The sequence below is a fragment of the Canis lupus genome, chromosome 23 (genome assembly GCF_011100685.1).
Source record: "Canis lupus familiaris isolate Mischka breed German Shepherd chromosome 23, alternate assembly UU_Cfam_GSD_1.0, whole genome shotgun sequence".
Taxonomy (NCBI): Eukaryota; Metazoa; Chordata; class Mammalia; order Carnivora; family Canidae; genus Canis; species Canis lupus.
The window spans coordinates 48,501,913-48,515,404 of record NC_049244.1 but is presented as its reverse complement, the minus strand read 5'-3'; the positions used below and the strand labels follow the sequence as shown (position 1 = coordinate 48,515,404).

The 13,492-nt window shown below is 37.3% G+C and overlaps 1 long non-coding RNA gene across 2 annotated transcripts in view; it reads left to right on the top strand.

The window, feature by feature from the left end:
- LOC111092000 overlaps positions 1–13,492 on the top strand; it is a 94,974-nt gene that overhangs the window by 60,356 nt on the left and 21,126 nt on the right. The window contains exon 3 of one of the 2 annotated variants that reach the window (XR_005377228.1): positions 7,710–8,192. The exons of the other annotated variant lie outside the window; for it this stretch is intronic. This is a non-coding gene — a long non-coding RNA (uncharacterized LOC111092000). Of the gene's footprint in view, positions 1–7,709; positions 8,193–13,492 lie in introns of those variants that run through there. 2 annotated transcript variants of the gene reach the window in all.

Below are 13,492 nucleotides of genomic sequence, written 5' to 3'. Positions count from 1 at the left end.
GCTTCCTAGGCATCCAAACTCTGCAAGTTTTAGTAGGTTCTGAATTTGGGAGTCTCTCTTTTCTACTTCTACTTATCAATACTTATTATATACAATAACAGTGACTTAAACTACTGAAAGTATCTTGTAACATGTTTTAATCCTATTAAAAATGATAAATTTAATGAATACAGCTGATTCTTATCTGAATATATATATATATATATATATATAACTATACCAATAACCTAAACTTTTTTTTCTAATAGAAAATGCTCTATATGTTTAAGAATTTGTTTTTTTCTTTAATTTTTTGTTGCTTTTTAGAAAATGTATTTATAAACTGGTACATTCTGGAATGCCTTTCTTTAGAAACAGGACTATAAGAAAGAAAAAAAAAAAAAAACCAACAACATTCAATTCCGTACGATGATTAATGGATGAGGGTAAGAACCATAGTCTTGCCAGAAAAAAAGAAAAAAGAAAAAGCCTGACAACTAAAATTTAGGATTGTGTCTGAAATCCCATTCAGGAGGAAACAGTAAAATATAAAGTTTAAAAAGCAGACACCAAAGAATGAGGTCAAGGTCAAAGTAAAGCATTCAATGAGACTTTAAAAGAAGAACTTTTTTTAAATAAAAGTACAATAGCCTATGATGTAGTTTAAACTAAAGAAAAATGAAATGTCTCAACAAGACATCAAGTAGAACTTATCATTTTCCTGTTGTATGCTTCTCACTGATGGCACTTTGCAGATAGATACCCAGCTAGTTTCATTAACGACTTTTTTTTTTTTTTAACCATATTTGTTCCACCATTTAAAGAGAATAAATTGGGCAGCCTGGGTGGCTCAGTGGTTTAGCGCCGCCTTCAGCCCAGGGTGTGATCCTGGAGACCCAGGATAGAGTCCCACGTCAGGCTACCTGCATGAAGCCTGCTTCTCCCTCTGCCTGTGTCTCTGCCTCTCTCTGTGTGTCTCTCTCATGAATAAATAAATAAAATCTATTTAATAAAAAAATTAAAAAATAAAGAGAATATTTTTTCCCCTTTATTGAAAAAGCAAATTTGTGACTGCAACATTTACCATTGGGAAAGAGTATCTTAAAAGAAGAATTTTGATTCTTTTTTTTTTTTTTAACTTTTTTAGAAGAAAAAGAATATTGTCTAAATACCTTAGCTTTAGAAGCAGTTGACTTCACACCCAATAGATAGAATAGAAGAAAGAAGGTGAGAAATACATAACAAGATGAGGGATGACAGGAATTTTTGGCTAGCTAACCCGTGCCCAATGCTCCTCTATTGCCTGCCAACAAAACAGGAGATGGAAAAATTAAATACTCAATATCCCAGTAACCCACATAACTAGAAGGTGGAAGTATGTTATAATTGTCTTTAGCTAATAAAACATAAGTGGAAATCCACTGGGGGAATTCAGGGAAAAATATAATATTTTTTTTCTGACAAAAATACTCGTCTCACCATTGGCAGTACCCTGACCCCCCTTTTCTGCCAGGAATTTGAATGTATAGTCTGATGTTATGGAAGCCCTCTTGCAGTAGAAAAGCTTAGTGCTGCCCTCATGCTGTCGAACACTAAATCAATGTCAGCAACTACTGAACTCCAGACTTCTTGTTAGGTGAAAATAAATTTTATTTCTTAAACCAGTTTTTTTTTTTTTTTTTACATGGAATCAAAGGCATCTGTGCCTTTACTTGAGAAAAAAGACTGAAACAAGACCTTTAATAGATAGTGGATGTCAGCAATCTGATGCAGAATTCAACTATACAAGTACTGGTCCCTTACCATTCAGCAAATTCCTAAAGTTTTAGTGTAGTTATAAATTTTAATATTTGCACATGTATAAATACTACAAGCCTACAAATAAGAAAACTTGAAAAAAGCTCATTACTTTTCTTTTTTTTTAAGGATTTATTTATTTATTTTAGAGAGACAGAGAATGTGTGTGAGCATGGAGGAGGGACAGAGGGAGAGGGAGAGAGAGCATCCCAAGCAGACTTGCTGCTGGGCCCAACTAGGGCTCCACCCCAGGACCCTGATCCGAAATCAAGAGCTGGTTCCTTAACCAAATGAACCACCTAGGCACCCCTACTTTTATTCCTTCTACACTTTTTTGATTTTGTATTTTGAATAAGTACATTTATATATTTTATATTATAAATAACATATATTTTGAATAACATTTTAAATTTTTACCTAATTATGAACTTTAATTAATGCATACTTTTATTATTGAGCTAAATTAATAGTTTAATTAATTTCAGGCAGTATTTGGCACCTTTATTCAGAAAGACTAAATCAATAAACTGAAATTAAAAGTCTGTTGATTGGGGCACCTGGGTGGCTCAGTTGGTCAAGCGGCTGTGTGAGCAGGTCAGCTCAGGTCATGATCCCAGGGTCCTGGATGGAGCCCCAGCATCTGGCTCCCTGTTCAGTGGGGAGTCTGCTTCTCCCTCTTCTTCTGTCCCTCCCCCTACTCCTGCTCTTTCTCTTTCTCACTCACTTTCTCTCAAATAATTTTTTTTTTTAAAAAGGTCTGTTGATCAGAAGTCCTAGAAATAAATAAGTATATGTGAAGTTGAAATAGAACTTTCACATGAGGCTTGTTGTAAATTAGTATCATTTACACTTTTTTAAAAAAGATTTTATTTATTTATTCATGAGAGACAGAGAAAGAGGCAGAGACACAGGCAGAGGGAGAAGCAGGCTCCATGCAGGGAACCTGATGTAGGACTCGATCCCGGGACTCCAGGATCATGCCCTGGGTTGAAGGCAGGCACTAAACCGCTGAGCCACCCAGGGATCCCCTCATTTACACTTCTAAAGTTATTAGAGCTTAAATTGCACAATGACTTTTAAGAGGCCTCATAAAAGGACTGGTAATCAACTGGGATAAAAAGGAAACAAAGGGGGCCCTGGGTGGCTCAGTGGTTGAGCATCTGCCATGGGCTCTCCTGGGATTGAATCCCACATGAGCCTCCCTGCATGGAGCCTGCTTCTCCCTCTGCCTGTGTCTCTGCCTCGCTTTCTGTGTCTAGCATGAATAAGTAAATAAAATCTTTTAAAAAATGAAAAAAAAATAAGACATGGTTCCTAAACTTAAGAAGCTCACAATCTAATGTAAAGTTTTTCCATCCTGGCTGCAAACGACTACTCCCCACCACATAGTTTCCAGAGCCTGCATCCCTAGGATTATGGTTTCCTTGGGGTGGAGCTCTTCATCAGCACTGTGTATTCCCCTGTGATTCTAATGTCCAATCAGAGTTGAAAACCAGCTATCTAGTAGGTAATCATTCATATTAATTTCCAACTAAAGGTGAACAAAAAAGCTTTTTTTCCAAGGAGGGTTAATTTATGAAGTAGAGTAGACTAGAATGTGCTTGATGAACATAATCAACATGGGAGGTGGCGGTCATCCTTAACTCTCAGGACTTCAAAATGGCAATTAATCATCATGAGTGGAGTGTCTGTAATGCTCTTGCTCATGATTTTTTCTGGGTAAACAATGGGTAGCCTTTTAATTATATTTCATTTATTTGAGATTGTTTCCTATATTACATTGTGTACTTGAGAAAGGGATATGAGGGCACAGACTAAGAGGTTTTCTATATTTAGCCTTCCTTGTGAAGTTAGAAATTAATAATAGATGTACAGTGATGATGATAATAAGTAGGTATGTTAATATTTTGGTTATTTTATATGAAGAGTATTGTCCATGTAACAAATATTGGTTGAGCACCTGCTTCATGATCAATATCTTTCTAGACACTGGGAGCACAGAGAACAACCCAGAAGAGATCCTTTCTTAGAGGCCTATAGTCTAATGGGGTAATTCTATTTTGTCAGAATGTCTTGCTTAAAAATATATAATTTCTCTAAGAAGCATATTTTTATAAAAAGTTCGTGTGCATTTCTTTTTTTAATGAGTAGCGTTTTACAATGTTTTTTTTTCAATTTCAAAACAACGCAGATTTGTTTTTGAGGCAGAGTTGGCCATACTTACTAGTTGTTAAAAATAAATAAGTAAAATACAAAGCAAAAAGAGGAAAAATTTAGATTAAAAAATTGCATAATCCCAGAATTAATTGTGGATAATATTTTGGCATATTTTCCAGACATTTTTCTAGAATACACATAAACACACATTTTAGAAGATGAAATCATATCTTTAGGAAGTAGATTAAAACATTTATAATTTAGAGGCACCTGGGTGGCTCATGCAGTTGAGCATCTGCCTTTGGCTCAGGTTGTGATCCCAGGGTCCTGCATTGGGCTCCTTGCTCAGCAGGGAACCTGCTTCTCCTTCTCCTGCTGCTATGCCCCCTGCTTATGCTCTTTGGCATTCTGTCTTTCTCTGTCAAATAAGTAAATGAAATCTTTTAAAAAAGACATTTGCAATTTAAAATACATAGTAATCACATTCATATATTTTGGTATAAACAAAGTATATTTAGCTGTTTTAAAAAGAAGAACTTCTAAAATCATATCCCTGTCAGAAGAAATAGAAATTGACCCAGTTAGATTCAAAATGTGGATTCATCTTAAGAATTCATGTAGCAATAAGGGGACTGGAAATATTTCCAACATACAGAATGAGATGGCACTATTGTTTAGGAATTGGACAACTTTTCAGGTTCCAGACTAATTTTATATATTAGGTAACTGTGACTCTTGCTCAGCTTTGGATGCTCTTCTTTAGGGTCTCCTCTTACTGCTCCACCAATGTGACTCAGCTTCACTCACTCCGTTTCCCCACTGGGTATCTTCCTATGTCCCTTGTCACTGTCAACTCAACTATGCTTCCACCTAAACACTTTTACTTATTTTAATACCTTTCATGCAACCTGACTTGCTCTACAGTTACTAGTATCATCCTATTCCTCAGACACACACACACACACACACACACACGTGTGCATAAATCCTGACGGAAGCATTCCAACACAAGAGACTTGATTACATGTTCATTTGAGCACATTTACATGTTTTCAAGCTTCCCCTGTGATTTGACTGCATTCAAGTTTTCAGCCAGGAGAAGCTAGGACTTTCTAACTTCAATTTCAGCCGATGGAAAAGTAGTACAATACACATTTGGCTGATGAGCTTTCTCTACCATGCTACCCTCATCATCAGAGGTGGGTGGATTCTGCAACATACAGTTTCTAAGTCTTGGTCTTTATTTCTGTCATGTATTTTGACCTTTAAAGGCTGACAAGATGTATGAAAATGATAATTGTGGATCTTTTACAAAAACTAAAGCCAAAAAAAAAAAGAAGAAGAAGAAGAAGAAGAAGAAGAAGAAGAAGAAGAAGAAGAAGAAGAAGAAGAAGAAGAAGAAGAAGAAGAAGAAGAAGAAGAAGAAGAAGAAGAAGAAGAAGAAGAAGGAGGAGAAGAAAGTATGCTGGTGGATGAAATGAAAGTGTGGAGACTGTTTGAGATGCCTTGGAGGAAATGGTCAAGGCATCCGAAGGGACAGATAAGGTGGCGTGGGAGGGGGGAGTTGTGGAAGCCTTTTCATTTCGGCAACTACTGTTTTGTAGCAGCAGCTCCAAGAAATGGCTGGAGGCAAGCCATGATGTCAGGTGACTGCTAGTGTTTGATGTAAGTGACAGTCCTCACATAGGCTGTATCATTGGGCTTTGAGCTACAGAATACTTCTGTCTGGAGGGTACGTGAAGACGTGCAGGGGCACAGATAGTGTTAAGGGAATTCAGTTTCCAGAGCCTCCCGGGGATACACGTCCCTGAAACAGATATGCTTGAATCATGTCAAGATGTTAAGTCAGTTCTCCTTTCTCTCACAATTGTCCTTCTCCTCCTTTACTCCCACTCACACGGAAGCTTTTGTTTTTCCCTTTTAAAAAAGGTTTTATTCTTGCTACTTGAGACGAAGAGTGCAGGAGTGGGATGAGGGGCAGAGGGAGGAGGAGCAGACTCCCCACTGAACATGGAGCCCCACTCGGGGCCTGATCCCAGGACCCAGAGGTCATGACCTGTCCTGAAGTCCAATACTGAACTTACTGAGCCACCCAGATGCCCCCTGAAACTTTTGCTAGGATGTAAAAGCCTCCACATCCCAGTTAATAGGAAAACTTAAAAGAACGTTATCTTTAAGTCTTTTAAAACCAAGACACCATTGTATAAGGCTTAGCTTTCCTTTTTTTAAAATGCAGTTATTTTTGTAAGCAGAATTCCAGGATGGCCCCCAAGATTCCCACTCTCTGATACACAGCATTCTGTATAACCCTCCCTCCTGGAGAATGAGTAGGACCTGTGGGTATTATGGGGTAGCCACGCCTAAGATTACATTACTATGTATAAGACTATTTAACAGAGCAAAGGAAGAGATTCTTCTGGGAGGGCTTGTGAAGGCAACATGAAACGAGGAGCCAAGAGTGGTCCCTGGCTAAAGCCAGCAGCCAAGTTTTAAAGCTGCATGAACTGAATCCTGCCCCCCCCCCAAAAAAAAAACCCAAAAAACCCAAAACCAAAAACAATACCCAAACACCAGGGATCCCTGGGTGGCTCAGCAGTTTCACGCCTGCCTTTGGCCCAGGGCGTGATCCTGGAGTCCTGGGCTCAAGTCCCACATCGGGCTCCCTGCATGGAGCCTGCTTCTCCCTCTGCCTGTGTCTCTGCATCTCTCTCTCTCTCTTTCTATCTCTCTCTCTGTGTCTCTCATGAATAAATAAATGAAATATTAAAAAAAAAACACAACCAAACACCTTGGAAGAGAATCATATATTTCAGGGAATAATGTGGCCCAGCTGACATCTAATGGGATTATAGCAGCATTATGAGACCCTGAGCAGAGACGTAAGCCATGTCGGACTCCTGACCCAAGGAAAACTGTGAGATGATAAATGCACGTGGCTTTAAGCTGCTTCATTTGTGGCAATTTGTTACACAGCACATAAAACTAATGCAATCTCTCGAAAAGTATTTACTGAGCACATACCATATTTCAGATGCTGAGAGATCATCTCTTTCATGACACCTGCCAAAATCTCTACCTTCATAAGATTTACCTTGTGGTGGGTAGAGTAATTGTAAATACATTTATATATAAAACCTCTAGCACATGGGATCCCTGGGTGGCGCAGCGGTTTGGCGCCTGCCTTTGGCCCAGGGCGCGATCCTGGAGACCCGGGATCGAATCCCACATCAGGCTCCCGGTGCATGGAGCCTGCTTCTCCCTCTGCCTGTGTCTCTGCCTCTCTCTCTCTCTCTGTGACTATCATAAATAAATAAAAATTTAAAAAAAATAAAATAAAAAAATAAAACCTCTAGCACATTAGACTGTGATCGCCCTTAGAGAAAAAAAAATGAAATAGGGAAATAATTTATGGAGGGACAAGGCTGGATAGAGGGAAGTTTCGAAAGGTGAGCATCATATAGAAGGTGTAAGGTCTTGTAAGAAGGAAGGTCACTGGCAATGTTGAAGAGAGAGATTTCTCCAGGCAGAGAGAAGACCAGTGCTCTCAGAGTTGGGTGGTGGGAGGTGGGAGGTGGGAGGTGGGGGCACACGTGACATATGGTGCAGGGAGGCACAACCAAAGAGCTGGGTGATGAGGTCAGGGAGGAAAAAGGAGACCAGATCCTGCAGAACTTCAGAGGTTGTGGTAAGCTTTTTTGGTTTTATTCCAGGTGACATGGAGAGCCAAAGTATTTTTAAGCAGAGGAGTGATGATGATTTGCCTTTCCTTTTAACAGACTTTGTTGCTGTTGAAATACCATGTGGTATAGTGTGGTGTCGATGAGAATGATGTGGGATAAATCAACAGGAGGCAAGATTGGAAGCAGAGACACCAGCAGTTAAGAGATGGTTATAATAACCCAGCAAGAAGGGATAGTGCCTAGATCAGGGCAGTGGCAGTGCAACGAAGGTATTAAATTAGAATCTTTTCTTTTCGACAAAATTGAGACCAGATATTATTGATAGAGAATCGAAATCTCCTTCCATTCCTTCTACTGATTTTTGTAGAGAAGCTTTCTCAGAAGTGGTATCTCAAAAAAATGAATGTGTAGGATAGAACTGATGTTAAAACCCCCTTCCAGCAATAAGTAATATGTATCCATGGATACATGAACTAATTAAAACCTCAGCTATCTCATTAAGAGATATATTTTTGTATTTAACATTTTAGCAACACTTTAATGTGTTTTCATAATTTGTATGTTAATAATAGTAATAAAATTCAGTACAAAAAAGTGTCTTTGACATATAAAGTCTTACAGATACAGTAATAAAAATTGATTTTTAATTCAGGGGCACCTGGGTGGCTCAGTGGGTTAAGCATCTGCCCTCAGCTCAGATCATGGTCCCGGGGGTCCCGGGATCAAGCCCCATGTTGGGCTCCTTGCTCAGCGGGGAGTCTGCTGCTCCCTCTCCCTCTGTCCTTCCCCACTCTGTCTCTCATGCTCTCTCTCCAATAAATAAATAAAAGCTTTAAAATTTATTTCAGTTTACATACACTTATAGAAAGATTATTTGCAATTCTTTGGTTTGACTTCCATCTAGTTGCCCGTGGAAAACAAAAATGGTCTAGCTATCCCTATAGGCAAATAAAAAGGTAATATAAATATCGTTTATTGTTGATAAATCATCCTCAGCTACACAAGCGCAACTCTTGTGAATACTACTTTAATTAGAAATCAAAGAGAGGGAAGAAAATGGGCATTTGACCCTATAGGAAATATCACTTTGTTATTGCAAGAATATGTTGCATTCATGCCATCTGGCATAGGGATTTGATGAGTTAATTAATCTGGCCTTCTCTTACTTAAGCACTTTGTCTACACAAATCCACCCTCCTCTCCAAAGCAATGTCTGACTCAGACATCGGTAACAGCCCACCCTACAAGCCTTCATGACACTGAGAGGCAGTCTCTGTCTGGAGTGCGAGGCCACAAGATGTGCAAAAGCAGTTCTCTACGCCGTGACAGTGTTGGTACTGAGAACAGATGTTAAGAGCTCTGTGTCATTCTGTGTGAATGTTCAGTGCCAGATCCTGAGCAACAGAGGACCATAGGTGTTTTTTTTTAATGTATTTATATATTATACTTTCATGATATGCAGGGTCCTTCTTGCTCAAGTCTAAGGATTCTATTTCGTTTAAAGGACACATCATTTTTATTTTAAAACCTTAATATTTACAAATGCAAAAAAATATTTTCATCTGTTTACATTTATGATAAAAATCGTACACTTCAACTTAAAATGGAATATAGAATACAAAGTCTGGCAAAATTGTTTTAGGGTTACCAGAGCAAAAAAAAAAAAAAAAATTGAAAATATCTGGTGCTAATTCAATAGCTTTCCCACTTTTTATACTAAATGTACCTGTGTCTCTAATTCAAATGTATGAAATGAAATTTATTTGGTCCATTTAGTTTCCTTTATACCTCTTTGAGCTTTTTTCTGTCAGGATGGCTTGTGACCTGTGGTTTCACCTATTATTTGACTACCTCTGGTCTAATCAGCTGTGCCTGGGATTTGAGTCAGATGTCTGGGACCTCTCCCAACAATAATGGTCAGAGATTGAGTTCCAAGAGTGTATGTATTAATATAAGCTATGAATTTCAAGTGGGTTTTGTACTACTGTCATCTTTAATTGGGCAGGGACAAATCCTAGGAGACACATATTAGAAAACAAACAATTGCTATCCTAGAAAAGGCCAGAAAAAGATTAGTATTTGATAGATACTACTATTGGATGGCATGATATCAACTCAGAGGAATAAAGTTGAACCCCAAATGATCAACTTTTAAACACTCTCAAGAATAAGAGTGTTTCAACTAATTTTTCAGCAGAACTCTTTTTGAGAGGCGCAAAACAATCCACAGTGAAGTGTATATGGTCTCTGTGGAGTCAGAATGCCTGGGTTCTCAGCCTTGCTTCACCACCAACTACCTATCTGCCCCTGGACAAGTTACTTAGTCTGTATCTCAAATTCCACATCCATATACCAGAAATAATAATAGTAACTTCTTGATAGGACTGTGAGCATTAAGTGAGATAATCGTTGTTAGTTACTTTGAATAGTGTCTGATACATAGTAAAAACTTGAGAAATGCTAGCTAGTACTATAAGTAAAAAGCTTACTGGAGCCATTAAATATTTTGAATGTAACATATAAGATAGTGTAATTCTCAGTCTGCATTAATGGAGGGATGGAGAAGCGTTGGTAATATGCACAACCAGAAATTGAATAAAAGATGCATTAGCTCATCTTTCCATGATTTCTGGAAATTTTCATCAATTTTTAAAAAAATACTTTTCTCTTTTGTACTGTTTCCTTTTTTACGAGCATTTCTTTTATGACACAGAAAGCAATAAACATCAAAAAGCAATTCATTACTAAAACTGAAATGCTTCTCTCATTTGCCAATACTACCACTAACTCTTTCATACTCCCATGAATCCTCTGAAATTATATACATTTAAAAATGAATGGTAGATTCATTCCTATTCCATGATCACTTAATATGCATATGGACGCCCTTTTGAGGAGGAAAACAGTGAAAGATCTGTAAAATACAACCAAGCGATTCTAGAATTTAAATTCAAAGTGAAAAGACGAGCATTCTGTGGTAAAGTAATACTAAAACCAACAAGAGTTCCTTTATTAGCAATAATTTCCAAGAGCTTCTTGGTAGAATGATTATGCAGTAGTCTTGTTTTATGATCTAAAGAGGGGAATGAGGATATTTCAGTCCTGCTAAGTTGTTATTTTAATTTTAGAAAAGCAAAAATCCCTCATATTTCCAAACCACAGAGAATATCAGACATGTGTGTGCATAGACACACTTTTAAAAGCCATGCCACAAATTACTTTCAACTGTAAAATTCAAGAAACAACCACTGGATCTAAAAAAAAAAAAAAAAAAAAATCCATATGAGTAAGAAGGAAAATTAGATTTGGAAATCCCAGCTGGAATTTTAGCAACTTGAGAGTCACTATACTCCTTTTTTGGGCACTGGGCTTATAAATATAGATGCTGAATACATTCTTTCTATGGAAAAAAAGTTTTTTTCATCAAATTATTATATTTCAGATAGACATCACATTCTAGTTTTCAGTTAGAAGTCCTTTTTAAGGTAGATGAATAATTATTCTCATTTAGTAAATGTGCAGAAAGACATAAGAGAGAATTGAAATGTCCTGATGTAACATGACACATTTTATTAAAATGCTGTGTCAGAATTTAGAATAACTAGATATGGCCCTGATCTTTGAACAAAAGAGAATTTACTTCTTACTAGTGGTATAAGTTTCTTAAAATGTACATCATGCCAAAGCTCCAAGGCTGTGGTTTCACAACAGATTGGAAACAGAGGCCCACAATGTATCAGAGTAGCTGAATCCTAATAGAGAAGTGGAACGCAGGCTGCCTGGGCTCAAAATCCTGACTGTACCCCATTCTAGATAAGCGAGGTCTTGAAACTCTCCAGTATGAATGCACACAGCTAATTGGATGCTGTATGACCAAAGGTCTAGAGAAGGGGTTGGCAAACTATGGCTGTGGGTCATACCTGGCCCATTGTCTGTTTTTGTAAATGAAGTTTTATTGGAACATAGCCATTGCCACCATTTGCATGTTGTCTATGGCTGCTTTTGTGTTATAATGACAGAGCTAAGGTGTATGGCTTGTAAAGCCTAAAATGGTTACTATCTGGCGTGTGCAGAAAAAGTCTGATGACCTCCCTCCACCCCCCAACCAAAGGAGGTTTTACTTCCTGTGCCTTTGGTTTAGTCCTAACACAGGGCTGGATAGAGGCTGGAACAAGGAACCAAGCAAGCCAATGGTGTTCTCAGCTTCTTAATAACATAAATATTTCAGGAAAGGATATCGTATTATTACTTACATCTCATCTCATCTCATCTCATCTCATCTCATCTCATCTCATCTCATCTCATATTGCAATGTGTTAGCATTTAGTATAACACGGAAGAGGTGAGATGACTGGTGAAGTCATTGCATGTGTATGTGTGTGTGTGTGTGAGTGTGTGTGTGTACATGCTATTTACATGTGGAGGGGAGCAGTCTGTAGGTGGGGAACTGTATGTTGTGGAGTTGTTGAGAGGAATGCTTAGAAACAGAAGGAGCAAGGGAGATTGGGTTGTTGGAGATAGACTTTTCCTCTTCTACAGTATTGCTTCATGTTGACCCAATCCACTAAGTTTTAAACATAGTTCGGTTTTGGAGGCAACTCCCCATCCTCTTCGTATGCCAACTGAAATTTTCTGTGTAGCATAGAAGAGAAGCAAAGATTCAGAAATTAGTCCTCCTAATTAATTCAGTCAATGGACAGTTTATACTGATAAAATAGGAGTATTTCTTACCAATTTTATTTTAAAAAGAATGATAAAAACATGCTCAGAGGAAAAAAACCGCGGTTCTAAAAACAAGTGTGTTTATTAAAAAATTTAAAAATACTGTCTGCAAAATTCTAGGAACACAAATTATAAAAGCCTCCTTTTAAAAAATTCTGAATGTTTTCTCGTTTCAAATAAATAATCAAGATCTTATAAAATGAGAAGGCTTTGGCATTTTAAGCATATTAAAGGTGAACAAAAAAAAAAAATCAACATCTACAGAGATGTAAGCCTACCTCCATATCGAAAGGAAGAGCTGCCAAGCATTGTTTTCTTTTGATTTGCAGAAAAATTAAATTGAAAGTAGTTTGGGAGACTAATTTCAGTCTAACTGTTTAAATTTATTTAACCTTTTGTCTGCTAGCAAAACATACACATATGCTAAATCCATAGAGTTGCTTTTGCCACCAGAATTATCAACAGGAAGGTTTGACTTTTCAACACTGTTTTTTTTTTTTTTCACATTTTGTATGTTAATGTGCCCTTTAATTCTTTCCAATTTTCATTGACAGAGGAATACATTTGTTTTAGAAAGAGACTTAGCCTAACTTGAAATCCCTCTAAAATAATTTCCCCAAATTAGCTAATTTAGGAAGAGATGTGAAGGGTACTATTACATCAACTTCCAAGATGATTGCTTTAGTAAAAAGCAAATTAAAGGTGATCAAGTGTAAGTTTATTGCCTTTTTTAAAACTTATGTTTGTTCCATTTTGTATACAACAAAGGATGAAAATTCTGCTTTAGGATTTAAATCATCTCTAGTTGAATGTTTTTCATTATAAACTGGGAAAAGAAGTAATTGTAAGAACATTTACCTGCAGCAGTAACTTCAGACAGTCTCAACCATCAGTAATATCCCTGAAAACTAAGAATAAATAGTGATGCAAGCTATAATAGCAAAGTGCATTGTCTACAATAGCTACAATGAGGAGAGTATCCAGAAATTACAAAAGAAATCCTAAAAACTGGTAATCAATAGGAAAAGGAAATAAAATCAATAGATTTTTTTCAGCGAGCAGAGATTTAGAGAAGCCAACACACTGAACAAGAACCCAAATAACAATGGAACATTTCAGATGATATCCATCCTTACCAATAATCAAAAAAATGTGAA